The sequence below is a fragment of the Felis catus genome, chromosome D4, assembly GCF_018350175.1.
Source record: "Felis catus isolate Fca126 chromosome D4, F.catus_Fca126_mat1.0, whole genome shotgun sequence".
NCBI lineage: Eukaryota > Metazoa > Chordata > Mammalia > Carnivora > Felidae > Felis > Felis catus.
This window is the reverse complement of record NC_058380.1, coordinates 8,901,260-8,920,760: the sequence shown is the minus strand read 5'-3', so window position 1 is coordinate 8,920,760 and position 19,501 is coordinate 8,901,260. Positions and strand designations below refer to the sequence as shown.

Genomic DNA, 19,501 nt, shown 5'->3' with positions numbered 1-19,501 from the left:
AAAGTTTAATAAAACTGTGTAATGACCTCAGAGAGAGAAGCTATTTATCCTTAAAAAGGTCAGGATGCTATTAAGAAAAAGAAATAAGGAGAGATTATTATTAGGATAAGAAAGAGTTCTTAGAAATTTACAGGTGAGAGCTAAAGTTATATTCATAAATATAAAATTTGTAAAAGATTTGGACAATAAGGAAATAACTCAAAACCTTTTTCTAAAATATAGAGGAAACCTTGTCTCCCTCTATCTCAAAAATAATAAATATTAAAAAAAGGGGGGGGTACTTGGATGGCTTTGTCCAACTTTGGTTCAGGTCATGATCTCACAGTCTGTGAGTTCGAGTCCCAGATTGTGCTCTGTGCTGACAGCTCAGAGCCTGCTTCAGATTCTCTGTACCCTTTGTCTCTCAAAAATAATAAACATCAAAAAAATTTTAAATACAGAGGAAACCAGGAGGCCCAACATCGTACTAACAGATCAGAAGAGAAATATTCCAAGGACGTTTGAACGCCATACCCCCCACTATCAAGACAGAATGCAAACATTTTCTGAGATGTCTCCTAAAGGATGGTTCCACAAGAAAGAAGGAACGAGACCCCAAAAACCTGGAATCGATGCAAGAGGGAGAGGAAGGAAATCTCCTGGACAATAGTGAGAAGAAATCCAGTGTGAGCAGTGGGCATAGGCATAAGTGACAGCAAGCAATTCGGGTGAAACCAGAGGACACACAGCAGAAAGAGCTTTATAAAAACTTTAGGTTGATTTATTTATTTTGAAAGAGAGCAAGAATGAGCACGAGTAGGGAAGGGGCAGAGAAAGAGGGAGAGAGAGAGAATCCCAAGTAGGCTAGCATATGGAGCTTGAACTCACAAAGTTGAGAGATCATGACCTGAGCCAAAACCGAGAGTCGGACGTTCAACTGACTGAGCCACCCAGACGTCCCTATAAAAACCTTTAAATGGCCTGGTGGATTTTCTTGAGCTTGGGAGGGTAGATGTAGGAGGCAGAGGGCCTGGGTTCAAATCCTGACTCTGGCACTTAGGATCTTCTGCTAGTCAATTACTCTCTGTGCTGTACCTTTCCCATTGATAATGTGGATTGTACTGGGCCCACCTCACTGCGTTACAGTAAAAATTACGTGAGTTGCTCTACTCCCTGTGCTAAGAGAGTCTGCTTTGGATTCTGTGTCTCCCTCTTGCTCTGCCCCTCTCAAAAATAAATCTTTAAAATATAAAAAATTTGGGTGTGAAATGCTATTTTCTAAAACGAAGTCATGTCAAGTAAGATATTTAAAGGCAGATAACTGATATATAAACAAAGGGATAAATATCCCTGGGGTGCTCTGAAATTAAAGAGTATCGTCCCAAAGATGAGCCAGCAGAATGAGAGAGAAGGCATTCAGGTTGCCCATGCAATGACAGAGTTTAAGTGATACCTGATTTTTGTCTGATCTTTGTTTCATTTTCTTTTAAGGTTTATTTATTTTGGAGACAGAGCATGAGAGCGTGAGCAGGGAGGGGCAGAGAGAGAGGGAGACACAGGCTCCAGGCTCTGAGCTGTCAACCAAGAGCCCAATGCGGGGCTGGAACTCACAAACTGCAAGATGATGACCTAAGCTGAAGACGGACGCTTAACCCACTGAGCCACCCAGGCATCCTTCCATTTGATGCTTCAAAGCCAAGGTAAGCCCTGAGTACTCTGAGCGCAGCCCCCAGGTATCAACGTGGGCTAGTACTTTTCTACCTCAGTGACCATCTCTGGGGCTTGCCTCCCTCTCTGGCTAGGCTGGTGTGTAGTCCTCAGCCCCCACACTGTCCTTAAGGGCTGAATAAAATCACAGGACTAGCCAGCATGGAGGAAGTCACTTTATTAGGCATTTTCCTGTCTGGGGACACAGGTGTTTGGGTTTCAATGAAGGAACTGAAATTTCCACAGCTGAGCTAGAGACAGCTGCTCCAGAAACCCAGAGGGGAACCATGGAGTCTTGTCTTTTATGCTGTATCTTGGCAATACTCCTTGGTGCTGCTAATGCACCGTGGAGGCCCCGCTCCTTTGTGATGGGCCTGGAGGCGATCATCTTTCCAGCCACGTCAGGCAGAAACCAGGTGATAAAGGCACAGGGACCCCTTGCTCAAGTCACAGAAACACCCAGGCACCAACGGAGGATGAAATCCCATTCAAAATTTAGATGAACTGATATTTGATGGCATGCAAGGGAAGTGAGGTTTTTCTTTCAAGAAACAAAAATAGGCACAGATAAAATTTTTTTAGACCATCTGAAATTCTGACTAAATAGCCTTGAATGTAGACTGCCCAGGGAAAGTGGTGCTTTCGATAATAACCAGGAGTGCCGAGTTTGGGATTTTAATTCGTTTTAAACTTTTTCCTATTGAAATGATTCATCCCAGCCATTTTTTTTGGAGAAAGAATTCTTCCTAGGCTAGAGTTATGGTAAAAAGAAGGGGGATTTGGGAACAAATATTTATGAAGTGCCCAGAATGATAAGTGGCCCGCATCGTCACTTTTAACCAGGAAAAGGCTAATGCTTGGTTGAAAATAACATCTAAAATCACAAGGCTAACGAGCACTGGAGGTGAGATTCAAATGAAGTTCTCCTGATCTGAAACGGTGCTCTTTCCTTCACACCACGTTCCTTCTCCCAAATCCAGACACAGAGCTTTGTTTTGTCTTCTGCTCTGCCACTAACAAAGATGTTGCAATCCATCCACTCACGGAAGTCAAGTAGGACAGTCCCGTAATTTCCAACCGTGAGAATGAGTGCACTTGTCTCTACTTTATCAATTAAGGTTCCTGCTGTGATGTGTTTCCCCATCTTGCCAAGCTATTTAAAAATCTCCATGATGCATTGCTTCTTATCTTGCCCAGTGAAAGTTGGCAAGCACTGTGATCCTTACTTAATAACTCAGGTTACCCAGGGAATAGCCTGGATTAGAAGCTATGATACCCGAAGCTCATGGATAAGCACTCTGAGTCTCTTGTCTGGACTCGATGAATAATTCAGAGGTCTGTTTGGTGGAAATCCAGTTAGGGGTCTGGCAGATTTGATGGCTTCAGAGCTGTGGCATGGGGAATGCTACTCTTGCCTCGGTGTCCTCCTGGCTCTCTGACTGCTTCTCCTTAGGGGCCAAGGCCTAATTCCCCTAGCCTTTAAAAGTTGGTATAACACAAGGTTCCGGTCCTGGCCCTCTTCATTCAGCCAAAAATTATGTGAGCTCCCATTACTTGTGCATGGCAATTGCCTGTTGGCGTTCAGGTCTATTTCTGGCTCTTCCGCTGGTGTGGCCTCAGGTCTTGGGACCCAACTGGTCACCTCTCTGGGTAGCCCCCATCCTGTGGTTCTAGCTCCTTCCTTCCCCCATGGTTCCTCCAGCTCCAGCGTTGATGGCAGCTTCCAGATGCTACTGATCTGTGGGTTACCTCATTGCTCCCTGGTTGGCTTTCCAGATCTTCCATCAACTTCTGTATTAAGTCCCAACTGCTTGCAAGAGGCAGAGGACTGTTTTCTTGATTCTGTCCTGACCCACACAGACCACCTTCTTAGGCACACGCTACAGGAACCGAACGTGATGGGTTGGCAGGAAAGGAATTGATCACAAAAGGTACTGGAGAGATCTAAGAATCTCTGTGAGGACAAGAGAAGTAGAAGCTCAGAGGTTTCAAGGAAAAGAGCAGGGCTCAAAAATATCCAGGTAGAACCATTCAGGGAAGCCATGTTCTGTGCGTGGTGTTGTGCCTTGAGTGCCGACACTGGATGCTGGAAATGCTCATTCAGGTCGTGGTCTCTGCGACCATCTGTCAACAGAATCGATTCTGGTCTTTTCCTTCTTCACGACATAGGGAATGGAGTACATGCGTCTGATTAGCAGAGTCTAGGTCAAGTATCCATCCGTTGTTGCAAGGTTATCTGACATTTTCAGTTCCCATCATGAGATGGGCTCTTTACAGGCACCAGAATTATCTAGATAGAAGATAAAGATTTGGATGCCGTGTGGACATTTTAGTTTGGGCAGAGGTTTAGACAAAGATTCAAATGCAATTGGTGGAGTTGGGGGACCCCCTGAAATCATTGGTTAGGAATTGGGGGGAAGAGCGCCTGGCTGCCTAGGTCAGTTAAGTGTCCAACTGTTGATTTCAGACCAGGTCATGATCTCACAGTTCATGAGTTCGGGCCTCTGTATTGGGCTCTGTGCTGACAGTGTGGATCCTGCTTGGGAGTCTCTCTCTCTCTCCCTCCCCCACTGGTGCTAGTACCTCTCTCTCTCTCAAACTAAATAAACTTTAAAAAAAAAGAGGGAAAACAGCCAAAGAAGGGTAAATTACTAATCAAGCTATTGCCATGGGGGTAAGTATAATTCCTCAGAGGGGGTAGGATGTGGGGCAACTGGATGGGGCTTAATTCCCCATCACACCCCCAGGTGTGGCCTGAGTGGGCTTTGGCAGCTAAAGGAGACCTTCTGGCAAATACATGCGGGGTCTGGCAGTAAAAAGTTGGGCAAGTGTGAACTGAAAAGGTGAGGGAGGGCGTGGGCTGCATCTTTGCAGCCAAGGTCAGCTAGGAACTGCTGAGCATCGAACATACAACAGCAGCCAAGAGAGAAACAAGCATTCCTGGCTTCCCTAAGCTGGTGCTCTTGAGATGCAGACAGGTGAACAGGCAAGGGTGGGGGGCACAGCAATAATACAGCAGCCTCAGAAGCTAGGGCTGGACCTCTGGCCTGTAAGACCCATGAGGATGGGGACAGCACCCTACTCATTTTTGAATCCCAATTGCCTGGAATGCTATCTATTCAATATATGTTTTCTGGCTCAATAATGAACGGCTGGGCACAGCTCTGGGATGTGACATTCATTGTTTCGGTCTCTCACTCTAACCCAACAAGGTAGGTGTGTCACCATTTACATGGAAGAAAGTTAAGGAACTCATAATTATTCCTGTCTCAGCTTTGAGGTAACGACACCAAAACGTTTGCCTGTCCAGCATGCCCCATTTCCAAGCCTGGGCTCTCCCTATCAGAGAACTGACCTTCTGGGTTGCAAATGGTAACTCTTTGTTGTATATTCCCAGAAGCAGAGTTCTTTGGGAACAGAAACTATGTCTGTTTTGTTGAACACTGTATGCTCAGCATCTGGGCTAGTGCTGACACATGGATGATTTTCAGAATGCCTTGGATAAATGAATAAGGCTCGGTGGTGCTAACTTCACTGGTTACAAATCTAAGAGGTGGTAGACCTGAGGCCCAAACTGGGTACTTTGCTGAGCATTACACAACTTATCTGTATGCCACAGATATGTGGCCACTAGAAAATTTACGTTGGCTTGAAGACTGCTATTTTAAGGTCAGAATAATGGGACAGGAAGTGTTTGAGGGATGACCAAGCACAACTCTAGGCCTAAAGGGTGGAGAAGGTTCTTCAAGGACGAGGCCCTATTTCCAAAGCTGTGGCTGGACTGGACAACCTTTAAAATTCCCCATAGATTTACATTCTAAGGTTTTTAACTTACTATCTAGCTAAAAGTCAAAGTGTTTGCTCCAGCACTAAGAACTAATTGACCTTATTAGCTTACTAAATCAAAATAATTTTAAAATGTTGGAAATAAAATATTCATCCAGTACCTGAAGACCCTGTGGAACAAACTCTGCACTGTCGGATATACAAAGAGCCACATTCAAAATGGAGGGGAACTGGAAGATCTCTTCTGCCTTATTTATCATGTTCTTATTCTCTCCTTTTTTGCAAAATCAACTAGCATGGAATTAATAACTAGTACCAGGGGGAGGGAATAGGAGGTGAGAGATGAACAGGAAATGCAGACAGAATTTACGATGCACACATCCTGATTTTAGCTAAAATGTGTTCCCCCAAGAAAGTCCACGAATTGAAAAAAAAATGTTAAATAAATATAAAATCTTCAAGCAGTATTATTCAAAAGCCTACATATTGTTGTCCCCAGGAGATTGTTGGGCAGAACTGAAAGACAGTGGGAACAACAAAGAGAGGTTTCACATAAATTACGATTTTTTAAGTTTCTTTGAAGCATGTAAAATATTTGCATTGGTTTATTAAAAAATTATTCACCTGGGGTGCCCGGGGGGCTCAGTCAGTTAAGCGTCCAACTTCGGCTCAGGTCATGATCTCACTGTTGGTGAGTTCAAGCCCTGCATCGGGCTCTGTGCTGCTGGTGCAGACCCTTGAACCTCCTTCGGATCCTGTGTCTCCCTCTCTCTGTCCCCAGCTCACTCTCTCCAAAGTAAATAAACATTAAAAAAAAGCAAAAAAAAATTCACATCATGCAAGTGCTTTGATAGTGTGAACTTTTCTGGTAAACACTGAAGTAGGATCTAATGTCTACTTTAGCTATTCATCTTCTGGGAAAAAAAAATTAGGGCTGTGCCCCATCAGCTTTTAAATGAAAATATATACATGCAGCCAATCAGATTAATAGTTACTCAGTCATCCCTTTGACTGGATCACTGATTCAGAAATTCAGATGTGAACATTAGGGTGTATTTCATATGGTTCTCACCACTTAATTATGTTCCAGGACAGTTCTGCCAGAGTACCCACCGATAGGGTTAAAATGACAACCAAAAGCAAAACCCCCTTGTCCACAGAGTCAACATTTCATGACTCCCTCAAGGATCTCAAAACATATTCCAAGATACCACAACGAGAATCACTAGCAGGAAAAAGACACTGAGCATATTTATATGCCTAATTAAGAGAAGGTATGAAAGAGAAATTATGGAGCCCTGATACTCTGTTGACCCTTCTTGTGAGCCCTTATTAATCCCAGAGCCAGATGCATCCTCAGAATCTATCTAAACACATTTCTTCAAAAGGCCACTCCAGACAATTAGGAACAGAACTTTAGAATTCTTTCCTTCCATCACTTAGGGCTGAATATTTCCAGCCATGGGTATCTCCCATAGCTATTGTACCCTGGCTGCACTGAGCTAATCACCTCTGTTTGAGTGTGCCAAGCACGTTCAAGCATTGTGCCTTTGTTTATTCCGTTCCCTCCACCTGGAAGTATCTTTTATCTACTCTTCTACCTGTGGAAATTTTATTTATTCTTTGTGGCTCTACACAACAATTGCCATTTTTGTGAGGCATGCCCCATTGGTGACTTCTAGCCAAAAACAATAGTTTATAATTGTTTATTTTAGGAACTCCAGCTGAAAGGGCCTGAAGAATGTAAAAAAACACACAAAAACTTGTAGCCAATAATGATAACCATCATCATATAGAACATTTATATATAAAAGAAATATTTCAGCCCAAATACAAAGCTAAAGAGGGAAACAGTGATTTGTGAACTGGAATTCTTTTCCCCCATTTCTTTCTCAAAGCTATAGCCTCTACTATAAAGTGAGTCAATATATAAAAGTTTAGTGGAAACCTGAGTTCCTACTCTAAAATGTTTACCAAGGATAGAAATTGAATCATAATACTATTTTGTCCTGAGCCACAGTAACTTCTATCAAGGCAAAACCCTCTTCACAAAAAATTATTTTAGGAGTTAGCAAATATTCTAGTTCAATCGGTCCCGGGGTGGGCTGGTACCCAGAATCATAAGGGGAATTTTCAAGATTCATATGGGCCTGTGAAACAGCATCTTTGGGGAGTGAGCCCCAAGCTCCCCCTAGGTGAACTGAAGAACCACCAGGCTATCTTCACTGATCATTTTTATAATTAACTGTCTGAGCTGGGGATATTAGCAATGTTCCTCACAAGTATATGTCAAGGAACAGAAATATCTGGACACACAATATTTGAATTCCATTGAAGCAGGGACAGTATTGGCTGTCAGTACACTCATTTTGCTCATTTGGCATTGTAGTTACAGGAGAAAAGGGACTGCTAAAAGTGTCAACAAATTTCTGCAAAGCAAAATACTGACTTGTCTTAGCTGAAATACCTCATGGTTGTCTTCAGCTTAAACAAGAAAAGATTGGGGACAAAACTTTGTTAAAGTTCCATTTGATTTATCCAGCCATGAACCATTTTGTTTTAAATGTGAATTGCCAAAACAGCTTAGTTACACAACCACCTCATCTTCTTATATTCGGAAAGAACTTGGATTGGTTCAGAAGTATAAAATTATAATAATAGTGTCTTTAAAAATTAGAGTCCCTGAAGGTCTAATACACCGCTGGTTTGGGGCTACCAATTCATACCATAAATTAAGATTCCAATTGAGCAGACTGCATTAACTGGATGTTTTCTGACAATTCTCTAAGTGCTACTCTATGGGCAATCCATACATATCTGGTAATTACCTGTTAGTCTCCTGTTAATATGTTCTATTTATGCATGCCCCAGTGGGGAACCAAGGGACACTGAGGATACAAATGAATGAACCAAATCCAACCCTAGTAAGTAGATAATAGGAAGCATGCATTGGACCCTCAAGCACTACATGAAGTTCAACACAGCCTTATCCATCGTGTGGCTGGCAAGCATAAGGACACCTATATGCACTGAAGAATCTCCCAGCTGTGCTCTTTGAGAAAGCTTAGAGACAACAATTAAAATACAGAGCCCAACCAAGCAAAGGTAGACTTCCACCATCCCGGTCATGAGTTCATCTGTTTTGTTTTGTTTTGTTTTTGTTTTTGTTTTGTTTTGCTTAAGCTATATTTGACAGTTCACAGGGAATTTAAAACTCATGGCTCTGCTAGGCATGGGAAATACAACATGAAAATTTGTTGGGTTTCCCAGCTAAGCACTGACAGCTTACACTGTGCCTTATTTTTGGCGTGAAGAAGTTGCAATGCTCACGTGCAGCTGGGCAGCTGAGAGAATCTGGCTCACTTTTCACATTTTCTCTGCAGCTACAGCTGGTACAGATGACATGGAAAAGGTGAGAATTTCTTGGAGCAGGTTGTCTTTTCCAAAAATGGCCACATTAATATTCCAGTCCCACACCTTCCTGCAGAACCTGCGTAGAGAGAGAAGTACAATCTAATTTTCCTCTCCTTGGACCTGGGTGATGCTTTGTGACCCACCCCCACCTCCACCGCGGACAAGAATATGGAGAAGTGATGGTGTAGGGTTTCTAAGGTTAGGTCATAGAAGCTGATATAGCTTCCACCTGGCTCTGTTTTGGGACACTTACCTTGGAGAGGCAAATGACCCCCATTGAACTGCAGTCCCAGCCAACAGCCAGCATCCCCTGTCAACACAGGCATGCCCCTTCAGAGAATTCTACTCGGAGCCTTCCAGTCACCCCACCTGATGCCAAAGAGAAGAGACACAATGTGCCCACCATGTCCCACCAAAATTGCAAACCTGTGAGCAAAATAAATATCGTCATTAGCTTAAGCGACTGTTTCGGGGTGACTTGTTCTGCAGCAAATTGAATGCTTATCTTCTGTGAATAGTTTAAGTCACTTTTCACCAGGAAAACAATTCAACGGTCATTTATCAGGGATTCACATATTGTGATATGGGACTTGGAATAACGGTCTTACATCCACTATGTGGTCACATCTGGCCAGCATCATGTGAAAGCCATGCTTGGGCACTGTAAATTCTTTTTCTAAAGGTTATAAAATACATACTTCTAAAAATGCACATCTTACAGATTTTAAGTAAAAAAGAAAAAGGAATGTCCCTCATCTTTCAGACCCTTCTCCACACACTCCCCTGAGCACATCTTAGACTCTTCCCCTGTAGGTCATGAGTTTCTTTTTATTATGTTGTCAAAGCAAGCCTAATGATCAAGATAGAAACATGATGATGGTGGCCAGTTTCTATGTGCCAGGCACTGCAGAACTTGGGGAGCTTGAAATTGGCTATGGTGGGAGTATTTAGAGCACAGGCATTGCAAAATATGAAACATCAGAGCTTTTGGTTCAAAAAAACCAGTTGTTAAATTTACCATCAGGAACCATGTTTCTCTCTGCTAATTAATACATCTCCAGCACCTAGGACAGTGTCCAGCACATGGAAGGCTCTCAATATGTGTTTGCTGACTGAATTAATGTTCTAAGTGCAGGCTCAGACAATATTCCTGCTGATGCACTTCTAAAATGAACGTGACCTACCAGTTTTATGAATGAGCATGCTTCTAAAATGCAACTTCTGATTATTCATTGTTTTCAGGCATTTCCCTATTTGGATAATTGGATTACTCTCTCTGTGGGTCAACAGAGCCAGGGACGTAGCTGAAGCGTGCAATTCACAGGGACGCACAGTGCCCCAATAGTCAACTTGTCACGGCAAAAATTAATTCAAACTCCCTAACCAAAAAGTATCATCCTTTTCATCTCTTTTACCAGCTTTTGTCATACTCAAATGTTTTTTTTTTTTTTTTAGGAGTGATCTAGTCAAGAAAAAAAAATTAAAAAGAACATATACAGAAGTACATGTGCACTGTGGGTATATGTGCATGTGCACATGTAGCATGTAGACCTTTTGGGATGGGTCTACATACATATTAAAGATCTTCTTTAAACAGAAATGGTGGGAGGACTGGTGAGAGATGGGGAAGAATGTGTGAATAATGAAATAGAAAAGCGAGAGCAATCCAGGCCTTGTCTGTCAGAGGAAGGAAATCAGATCTGCAAAATGGTTGCCTCCAAAATTAACTACTCAGATAAACAGAAGCAACATATGCACTTGAGGCATAAAAGACCCAAGGCAATGTGGGAATGATCAGGTGGGGACAAAGGCTTTCCCCAAGAGCAACACCATGGACATTATTTAACCATCATGATCTGCTCCAGGTCTCGGGTCACTGACAATAATTATGACTTGTAGAATGACAGACATCTACATGGCACTTCCCCAAATTCCATCTCCGCTTAAAATGCAAATGCTTTCCAAAGCAGATTTATATTTTCAATTAACCTTCTTGTCGGTTCCAAGAAAATCTTTGGGGGCAGGCTGGACATGAAGGATAGTGGTATTGGTACTGGTTTACTCACCAATTACTCTTTAACGCCGATGCGTGCCAGTGATGGGCTAACAAATGGACATCTCCTTGAATTCTTTTTTTCCTTCCTTTTTTAAAAAAATTCCAGGAAATATTAGGACTCTCAGTTCTGTTTCTATGAAAAAAACTAAGGGTATTATAAAAAATGTTGTGGCTTTGGTGAGTCATACATCACTACTGGAAAGCAGATATTCTGTGATGCCTTGCTTTTGAGACCTATCGATAATTTCCACCACTGAAAACACAGCCATCTTGTAGCATTTCCAAAAGAAAGGACCCTGGAAAAATTCACACAAGTCAGGAGAAATCTTTATATTCCCCCTGTAGAAATCAAAGAGAATGAAATTAAGGGAATGTCTAAGAACATTTCTTGCATGACAGCCTTTTCAGATCAGCAAAATAAATTAACTTACCAAGAAATCTTAAATGAAAGAGTAGAAAAATCAAAGCAGGGCACAATGCATGAGTCCAAGGATGAGTCAATATTAGAAAAACCTATTAGTATAATTCACTCATTTACAAGTCAAAAGAGAAAAAACAACTTCTCCTCCTCCTCCTCCTCCTTTTCCCCTTGCCTTCCCAAATAGTTCAGCCCAAAAACTATTAGCTGAGTCCCAGAAGTGGGAGTGTGTTGGGAAGTGAGTGGTGTGAGGCAAGTGTGCACAGGGGAAGGACAGCGGTGATGGATAGACGATTGGTTTTACCCAAGGGTTTGATCACACAGGTAACTATCTTAAGGATATGAGAAGGCAGGTTTTTTTTACCTCCAGGGAAGGGAGTTGTAAACATGGAAAGGGAGAAAACTACAATCTACCTATGCAACTGGATTGGAGTAAATCTATCATGCTGAACTCAGAGGTTTCTATGGATGGATGGATGGATGGACAGAAGGATGGATGGACAAATGAGAAAATACATAGACATACACGTACATGTAAGCATACATATATTCTCTAGCTCTGTTCACTAAGAGGGGCTTACAAGCAGTGACACCCAAAGAGTAGTCAACAGGCCAAGATGACGGAGGACTCCAGCAGAAGCAGAAAATCAACAGCCAAGTAGGTAATAGGCCCATCTTACTCTCTGATGTTTAGACAAAGCAAGACTGCTGTGCTCAATTACAAGAGGTACACTTAAAGAACAGATTCCCAGGACAGCCCAGAGGGTCCTATGATTAACAGCGAAAGGAGATGAGATTTAATGTACTGAAAAGAATTAAGGGAAATATAAAAATACTCTTCAAATTTCCAAATGGCTGTCATGAGAAAGAGAGATCAGGTTCATTATCTCCGTGGTTCCAGAAATAGAACAAGGACCAATGCATAGAAATTTCCCAGATAGCGTCTAGGGACAAGAAAAACTGTTCCAACAATTAGACTTACTCCACAAAGGAGGAGGAGGTGAATCACGTGATAGGTCTTCCCTCAGAGGCTTCTAATGACTCATCAGGGCTGTTGCAATGCAGTTTCCAGCCGTGGGTAAAGATTTGTACTAAATTGACGCTGAAGACTTTGTAACTCAAAGTGAGGTCCATGGACCAGTAGCACTGACATGACCCGGAAGCTCAAAAAAAAAAAAATGCATATTGTTGCTTCCACCCCTAAACCTAATGAATTAGAACCAGTATCTTCGCAGGATCTGTTTGATTCATGTGCACGTTAAAGAGTGAGAAGCAGATGTTGAAGATGTCTTGTCACTCTCCAGCTTCTCCATCCACTTAGGTTTTCAGTCTCCTTTGGTACTCCTCTTTCACCCTGCATGACCTACTAAGTGTCCATTTAATAATTAGTTATTAAAGGCAGAAGACCTGAGGGTGATTTGGGATAGAGTGGATATAATGAGCTTCCCAATTAGTGTAATCTGATAAATGATTATACAGTTGACCCTTGAATAATGGCAGGGGTCAAGAGCAACAACTCTCTGTGTCGAAAAGCCATGTATAACTTCTGACTCCCCCCAGATGTGTCTAATAGCCTGTTGACTGGAAGCCTTACAGATAACCTAAATAGTCAATTACCACGTATCTCATGTATGTATTATATACTGTATTCTTTTTTTATTTTTTTTAAAATTTTTTTTCAACGTTTATTTATTTTTGGGACAGAGAGAGACAGAGCATGAACGGGGGAGGGGCAGAGAGAGAGGGAGACACAGAATCGGAAACAGGCTCCAGGCTCCGAGCCATCAGCCCAGAGCCTGACGCGGGACTCGAACTCACGGACCGCGAGATCGTGACCTGGCTGAAGTCGGACGCTTAACCGACTGCGCCATCCAGGCGCCCCTATACTGTATTCTTAAAGTAAGCTAGAGAAAGTGTTAAGAAAATCTTACGAGCAAATACATTTACAGTACTGTACTGTAAAGAAATCTGCATGTAAGTGGACCAGTGCAGTTCAAAGCTGTGTTGTTCCAAGACCAATTATATTCCTTATTGGTGGGAATTTGGGGGTGGGAGGTAGTCCACTGAAGGTCACTGACATAGAGATGGGTGTGAATGCAGTCATGTATACTCTCCTTGGACCCAATGAATGAGAGCATACCAAAAGCTCTCACCTTCCTCTTCGTTTCTCATTCATTAGGTCTACACTTGAAGCAGAAATGTGAGCCTGCTATCCACTCTCCAGGACTGTGTACAGAAGGGAAAATAACATTCTGCCTTCCGAGTAGCGTACGTGCGTGCCTTAGTTTTATCTTCCAGGGTCGTCTTATTCTTGTAGAGACAGAAACCTCAAACTTTCAACAGCCAATAGTCCACACAACTTCAGACAAAGAGTGGACACATAGACCTCATGCGTAAGACAAGAACCAGGGCATTTAATGATGACTAGATGTTAAATGGTAGGAAGACAGGCCTCACTTCTCAGGCAGCTTCATCATCTTCCAGTCCCCAGCTCCTAACACTTTAGGCTGTGTAACAACCAACTGTTCCCAGGGCTCCTCCCCAATGGCACACTTTCCTTGGGCCTTCCTGTCACCTCAATCTAGAATATCCCCAAGCTGTGTCCTTGCCTGGGTAACCTCTGCTCATCCTTTAAGACACAGCTCAGGATGCATCTGGTCCTCCAGGAAGCACTACCCCCTGACATGCTGCCCTTCTGAGTTGGTTCCCACAGCACCCTCTATCACCGTAGACCATTGCCATCTAACAGAAGCGCAACAGGGGCTGCATAAATTTAAGTTTTCTAGTACTACAGTTTTTAAATTAAAAAAAAATTTTTTTGAGAGAGAGCGTGTGCACGTGAGTAGGGGAGGGGCAGAGAGAGGGTGACAGAGAATCCTAGTCCTGACACAGGGCTCAAACTCATGAACCACAAGATGACGACCTGAGCAGAAATTGAGAGTTGGCTGCTTAACTGAATGAGCCACCCAGGAGCCAATAATAATAATAATAATAATAATAATAATAATAGTAATAATAATAAAGAAGTTTAACTGTCACTATTTGTAGATGATATGATGCTTTACATAGAAAACCCTAGAGACACCACTAAAAAAACTTACAAGAATTCTGCGGACTGTCAGCACAGAGCCTGCTTGAGATTCTCTCTATTCCCATCTCTCCCTGCCTCTCCTCTGCTTGCACACAGGCTCACTTTCGCACTCACTCTCAAACAAACATTTAGAAAAAAGGAATTCTGTAAAGTTGCAGGAGGCAAAATAATACCTGGAAATCAACTGCATTTGTTTTCTTTTTTAATTTATGTTTAATGTTTGTTTATTTTTGAGGGAGAGAGAAAGAGACAGAGACAGACAAAGAGAGGGAGACACAGAATCCAAAGTAGGCTCCAGGCTCTGAGCTGTCAGCACAGAGCCCGACACAGGGCTTGAACCCACAAACCACAAGGTCATGACCTGAGCTGAAGTCATTCACCTAACCAACTGAGCCACCCAGGTGCCTCAGTTGCATCTCTATACAGGAAATAACAGAGAGCAAAATTAAGAAAACAATTCCATTTACAATCGCACCACAAAGAATAGAACACCTAGGGATAAATTTAACCAAGGAGGTGAAAGACCTGTACTCTGAAAATTATAAAGGTTGATAAAAGAAACTGAAGATGACACAAGTAAGTGGAAATGACACAAATACGCTCCTGGATGGGGAGAACCAGTATTATTAAAATATCCATAATGCCCAAAGTAATCTACAGGTTCAGTGTAATCCCTATCAAAATACCAACCTCATTTTTCACAGAAAAAATAACACTAAGATTTGTCTGAAGCCACAAAAGACCCCAAATAGCTGAGGCAATCTTGAGAAAGAAGAATAAACCTTACCACATTCCCAGATTTCAAGATATAATACAAAGCTCTAGTAATCAAAACAGTATGGTACTGGCACAAATACAGACACATAGATGAATGTAACAGAATAGAGAGTCCAGAAATAAACCCACAGTTGTGTGGTCACTTAATCTACAACAAAGGAGGCAAGAACATACAAGGAGGGAAAGAGAGTCTCTTTGATAAATGGTGTTTGGAAAACTGGACAGCTACTTGCTGGACTGCTTACACCATACAAAAATAACTCAAAATGGATTAACGACCTAAATGGGAGACTTGAGACCATAAAACTCTTAAAAGAAAAAAGGCAATCATATCTTTGAGATTGGCCTTGGCAACATTTTTCTAGATCTGTCTCCTCAGGCAAGGGAAACAAAAACAAAAACAAACTATTGGGAATACACCAAAATAAAAAGCTTTTGCACAAGGAAAACCGTCAACAAAACAGAAAGGCAAACCACTGAATGGGAGAAAACATTTGCAAATGACATATCCAAGAAGGGTTAATATCCAAAATATACAAAGAACTCATCCAACTCAACACCAAAAGACCTCAAATAATCTGATTTAAAAAAGGGCAGAGGATGTTAAGAGACATGTTCCCACAGAAGACCTACAGATGGCCAACAGACACACGAAGAGTTGCTCAACATCACTTATCATCGGGGAGATGCAAATCAAAACCACAAAAAGGTATCACCTTATACCTAACAGAATGGCTAGAATCAAAAAGGCAAGAAATAGCAAGCGTTGGTGAGAATATGGAGAAAAAGGAACCTTGTGCACTGTTGGTGGGAATGTAAACTGATGCAGCCACTGTGGAAACCAGTATGGAGGTTCCACAAAAAATTAAAAATAAAAACCCTATATAACCAGTAATTCCACTACTGGGTGTTTACCCTACGTAAAAGAAAACACTGATGTGTAAAGATATATGCATCCCTATGTTTATTACAGCATTATTTACAATAGCTAAGATGTATAAGCAACCTAAGTGTCCACTGATAGATTAATGGACAAATAACATGTAGTATGTGTGTGTGTGTGTGTGTATGTATATAAATGTGTGTATATATATGTATATATATACATATAGCAACATATGGTCCTAAATATACAACATAGATGGTCCTAGAGAGCATATGTTAGGTGAAATAAGTCAGAGAAAGATGAATACCATATATGGAATCAACAAAAAGGGAATAAACAGCAGAAATAGACCGATAAATGGGTAAAGGGGTGGTAGGCACAGGCTTCTAGTTATGGAATGCATATGTCACAGGGATAAAAGGTACAGCACAGGAAATGTAGTCAGTGGTATTGTGATAGCATCATATGGTGACTGAGTAGCCATACTTGTGGTGAGCACAGCATAATGCATAGACGTAGACTTGTTGAAACACTACATTGTGCACCTGAAACCCATGTAACATCGTGTGTCAACTGGGCTTCAATAAAAAAAATTAATCACGTATTTAACCCAGCATACCCCAAATGTTATTTCAACAGGTAATCAAGACTATACTAACAAGTAAGTAAGAATGAGCTACTCAGGCTCCCCTATACCAACCATTATTAATTAGATATTTTACATTCTCTTTTCAAACCAAGTCTTCAAAATCCAGTATGTAGTTTATATGTAGAGCACATCTCAATTTAGTTTCAGCAGCTGCATGCAGCTGGTGGTGAGTGTATAGGGCAGCCCAGCCTTAAACCGAAATCATCCACTTACAGGTTTGCCTTCCCTACTAGAAGGTAAGCTACCCAAGGGCAAGGTCAACATCTTACTTGTAGTATCATCAGTGTCCTATCAATCCCCAGCATGTACTGAGCACTCAGTAAATGTTTACTAAACTAGAGTGACCTGAAGGTATCTTGAGAACAAGTAGAATTTCAGCAGCTGCTCAAATCAAAATATATACTTGTAACAATTACAACAATAAGAATAATAGCTAATATTTTATCTTGGACCATGTTCTGTGCTATCTATCTACCTACCTGCCTACCAAGAAGGCTTCACACCTAGTGTGGAGCACAAGGTGGGGTTGAACTCAAAACCCTGAGATCAAGACCTGAGCTATGATCAAGAGTTGATGCTCAACTGACTGAGCCACCCAGGTGCCCCTGTGCTCTTTAGATACTTTATCTCCTTGATCCCTCCCAACAACCCCAAATAACTATTTGCATTATTACTTCTACTTTATGGGTAAAGAAACTTGCCCCAAATCATATAGCTGCTAAGTGGAAGAATGAGGACTTCTGGAAATCATTCTGGAAAACAATGGAAATGGCCAGTAAACACACACACACACACACACACACACACACACACACACACACACTAAAGAAAAAGTTGAAAAGAATTTATTTGCAGATGGGATAAACCTGCTCCAGTAGGCAAGCCTTCTCTGGAGTCTCCTTCACCAGCCCCCACTGGCATCTTCTCCGGGGCTCAGTGATCTGCCGAATTTTGCCCTATACAGGGTGTGCCATTCTCCAAGGTTTTCAACCAGCCTTATCTGTCTTCAGATTTATCTGTCTCCTATTTGCCTTCTAAGTTGTGTGCATTCTACCTGTCTTGTCAAACAGGCAGAGATTTCCGCAAACGACTTTGGTGAGTCAAGTCACCTTTCTCAGTGCTCATCCTCTCCCGGTGTACAAGGCAGAGGGGCGTACCCTGCTTCCTTGCACCCCCTCTCCCCAGAGGGCCCCCCAGCCCCACTGCCCTGGCCTGAGCACGAGGGAAGCAATCCCTGCTGATGTGTGTTTTTGTTTAGGCTCAACTGTGCTGAAGAAAAATGATGCAGATTTTAAATTTTGGGGGTGGGGGGTGATGTGTGCCCCCAAATCCCATTATCTCTAAACCACAGGAACCAGAACCACATTTGGCAAGGGAAATAAAGCCAGAGAGGTAAGGAAAGAATAGATTAAGAGAAGCCTTGAAAACAGGCTGGCATTCGGATGTGGTGGAGAATGAAGATCCCCAGAGAGTTTCTCAGCATGGGTGTGAGGTGATGAAAACAGTGATTAAGGAAGATGAAATGCAGGCAGGACGGATTGCAGGGAGGGGCTGGGATCTGAGAGGAGGCAGTCAGGCAGGCGGAGGAGACAGAGAGCAAGTCTATGAAGGAATCTATGAGTCTACACCAATTACCATCTGCCCACCCCGAAGTCACTTTACTACCAAATTACTACCAGGCTTTTTTTTGTAATGCCTTTACTATTATTGGGAAGGCAAAAATAAACCTGTGAGGAGCTCAAGAGTTTCATTAAACTGATAATAAAATTCCATCTCTGCAAATATTATGATTAACCATACGTGTACCCCGCTGAGCGCATGAGCCTTACTGTGAGCGTGTGCGACACTCGGTGTGGCAGAAATGGAGCTCAGAAAAATGTATCTTAGGCCCTTGGTCATCACAGAATCAATAAGCATGATGAAAACATAAGTTTTTTTTTAGAGCAGCCCCATGTGGATGAAGCCCCTATGACAGAAGAGAAATGGTAGCCCCATCTGGAGTGTCCCGAGCCCTCCAGGACCTACCACACCCTGTCCACACCAGCTCCTATAGTGACAGGAGGGACAGGCCAGCTCTTAGGCGGGCCAGCACTGCTTACCAGAACTGTATACCCCAAACCATCATGTTCTTTAGTTCTGGTTGCAAGTTGAAACGGTCCAGGGATCCCAAAGTTATTGTGATTCAAGTTTAGATCTGGAAAGAGCCGTAGAGAGCATCTAAACCCATCACTTAAGAATATTTTCAAGTTGGGGCACCTGGGTGGCTCCAGTGGTTGAACATCCAACACGATCCCACGATTTGTGAGTTCAGGTCCCACTCTGGGCTCACTGCTGTCAGCGCAGAGCCCGCTTCAGATCCTCTGTCCTCCTTTCTCTGCCCGTCTCCCGCTTGGACTCCCTCAAAAATAAACATTAAAAAATATCTATTTTCAAGCTGCACACCTTCCCCCGCCCATCTACTCATTCTGTCCCCTTCCCTGCTCTGATGCCCACCCCCAGTTTGCACGCCCTATGGCAGTCCCTGAAATCTTCCCCGGGACCCTGGCGCTGAAGAGAAAGCAGTTTGCAAAATACTGAAAAGTCCAGTATTTTTGTTTTGTTCTGGCATCTTGTGACATATGAAAAACTAAAGCTCAGGAAATTAAAACAGGACTTCCATTTCTAAACATACGACACATAAAATAACCCTAAAAGCCTCCTTCTAGAATGCTAGAAAGCCTCCTTTAGCTAGAGTGCTA

The 19,501-nt window shown here is 42.4% G+C and overlaps 3 long non-coding RNA genes across 16 annotated transcripts in view; 1 reads left to right on the top strand and 2 right to left on the bottom strand.

The window, feature by feature from the left end:
* Positions 1–19,501, bottom strand: part of LOC109493699 — a 90,273-nt gene that overhangs the window by 35,805 nt on the left and 34,967 nt on the right. For 7 of the 14 annotated variants that reach the window (XR_002737800.2, XR_006588535.1, XR_002737798.2 and 4 more), the window contains 3 exons: positions 10,953–11,281; positions 9,140–9,255; positions 8,803–8,962 (listed from right to left, as the gene is read on the bottom strand). This is a non-coding gene — a long non-coding RNA (uncharacterized LOC109493699). Of the gene's footprint in view, positions 1–6,206; positions 6,262–8,802; positions 8,963–9,139; positions 9,313–10,952; positions 11,282–19,019; positions 19,162–19,501 lie in introns of those variants that run through there. The other 7 variants (XR_006588537.1, XR_006588533.1, XR_002737807.2 and 4 more) reach the window with 7 other exon arrangements.
* Positions 1,531–9,587, top strand: LOC123381491. Its single transcript, XR_006588540.1, has 2 exons — positions 1,531–1,679; positions 8,856–9,587. It is a non-coding gene; the product is annotated as an uncharacterized LOC123381491 (long non-coding RNA).
* Positions 1,848–6,158, bottom strand: LOC109493700. Its single transcript, XR_002148020.2, has 2 exons — positions 6,097–6,158; positions 1,848–3,976 (listed from the first exon to the last, which is right to left on the bottom strand). It is a non-coding gene; the product is annotated as an uncharacterized LOC109493700 (long non-coding RNA).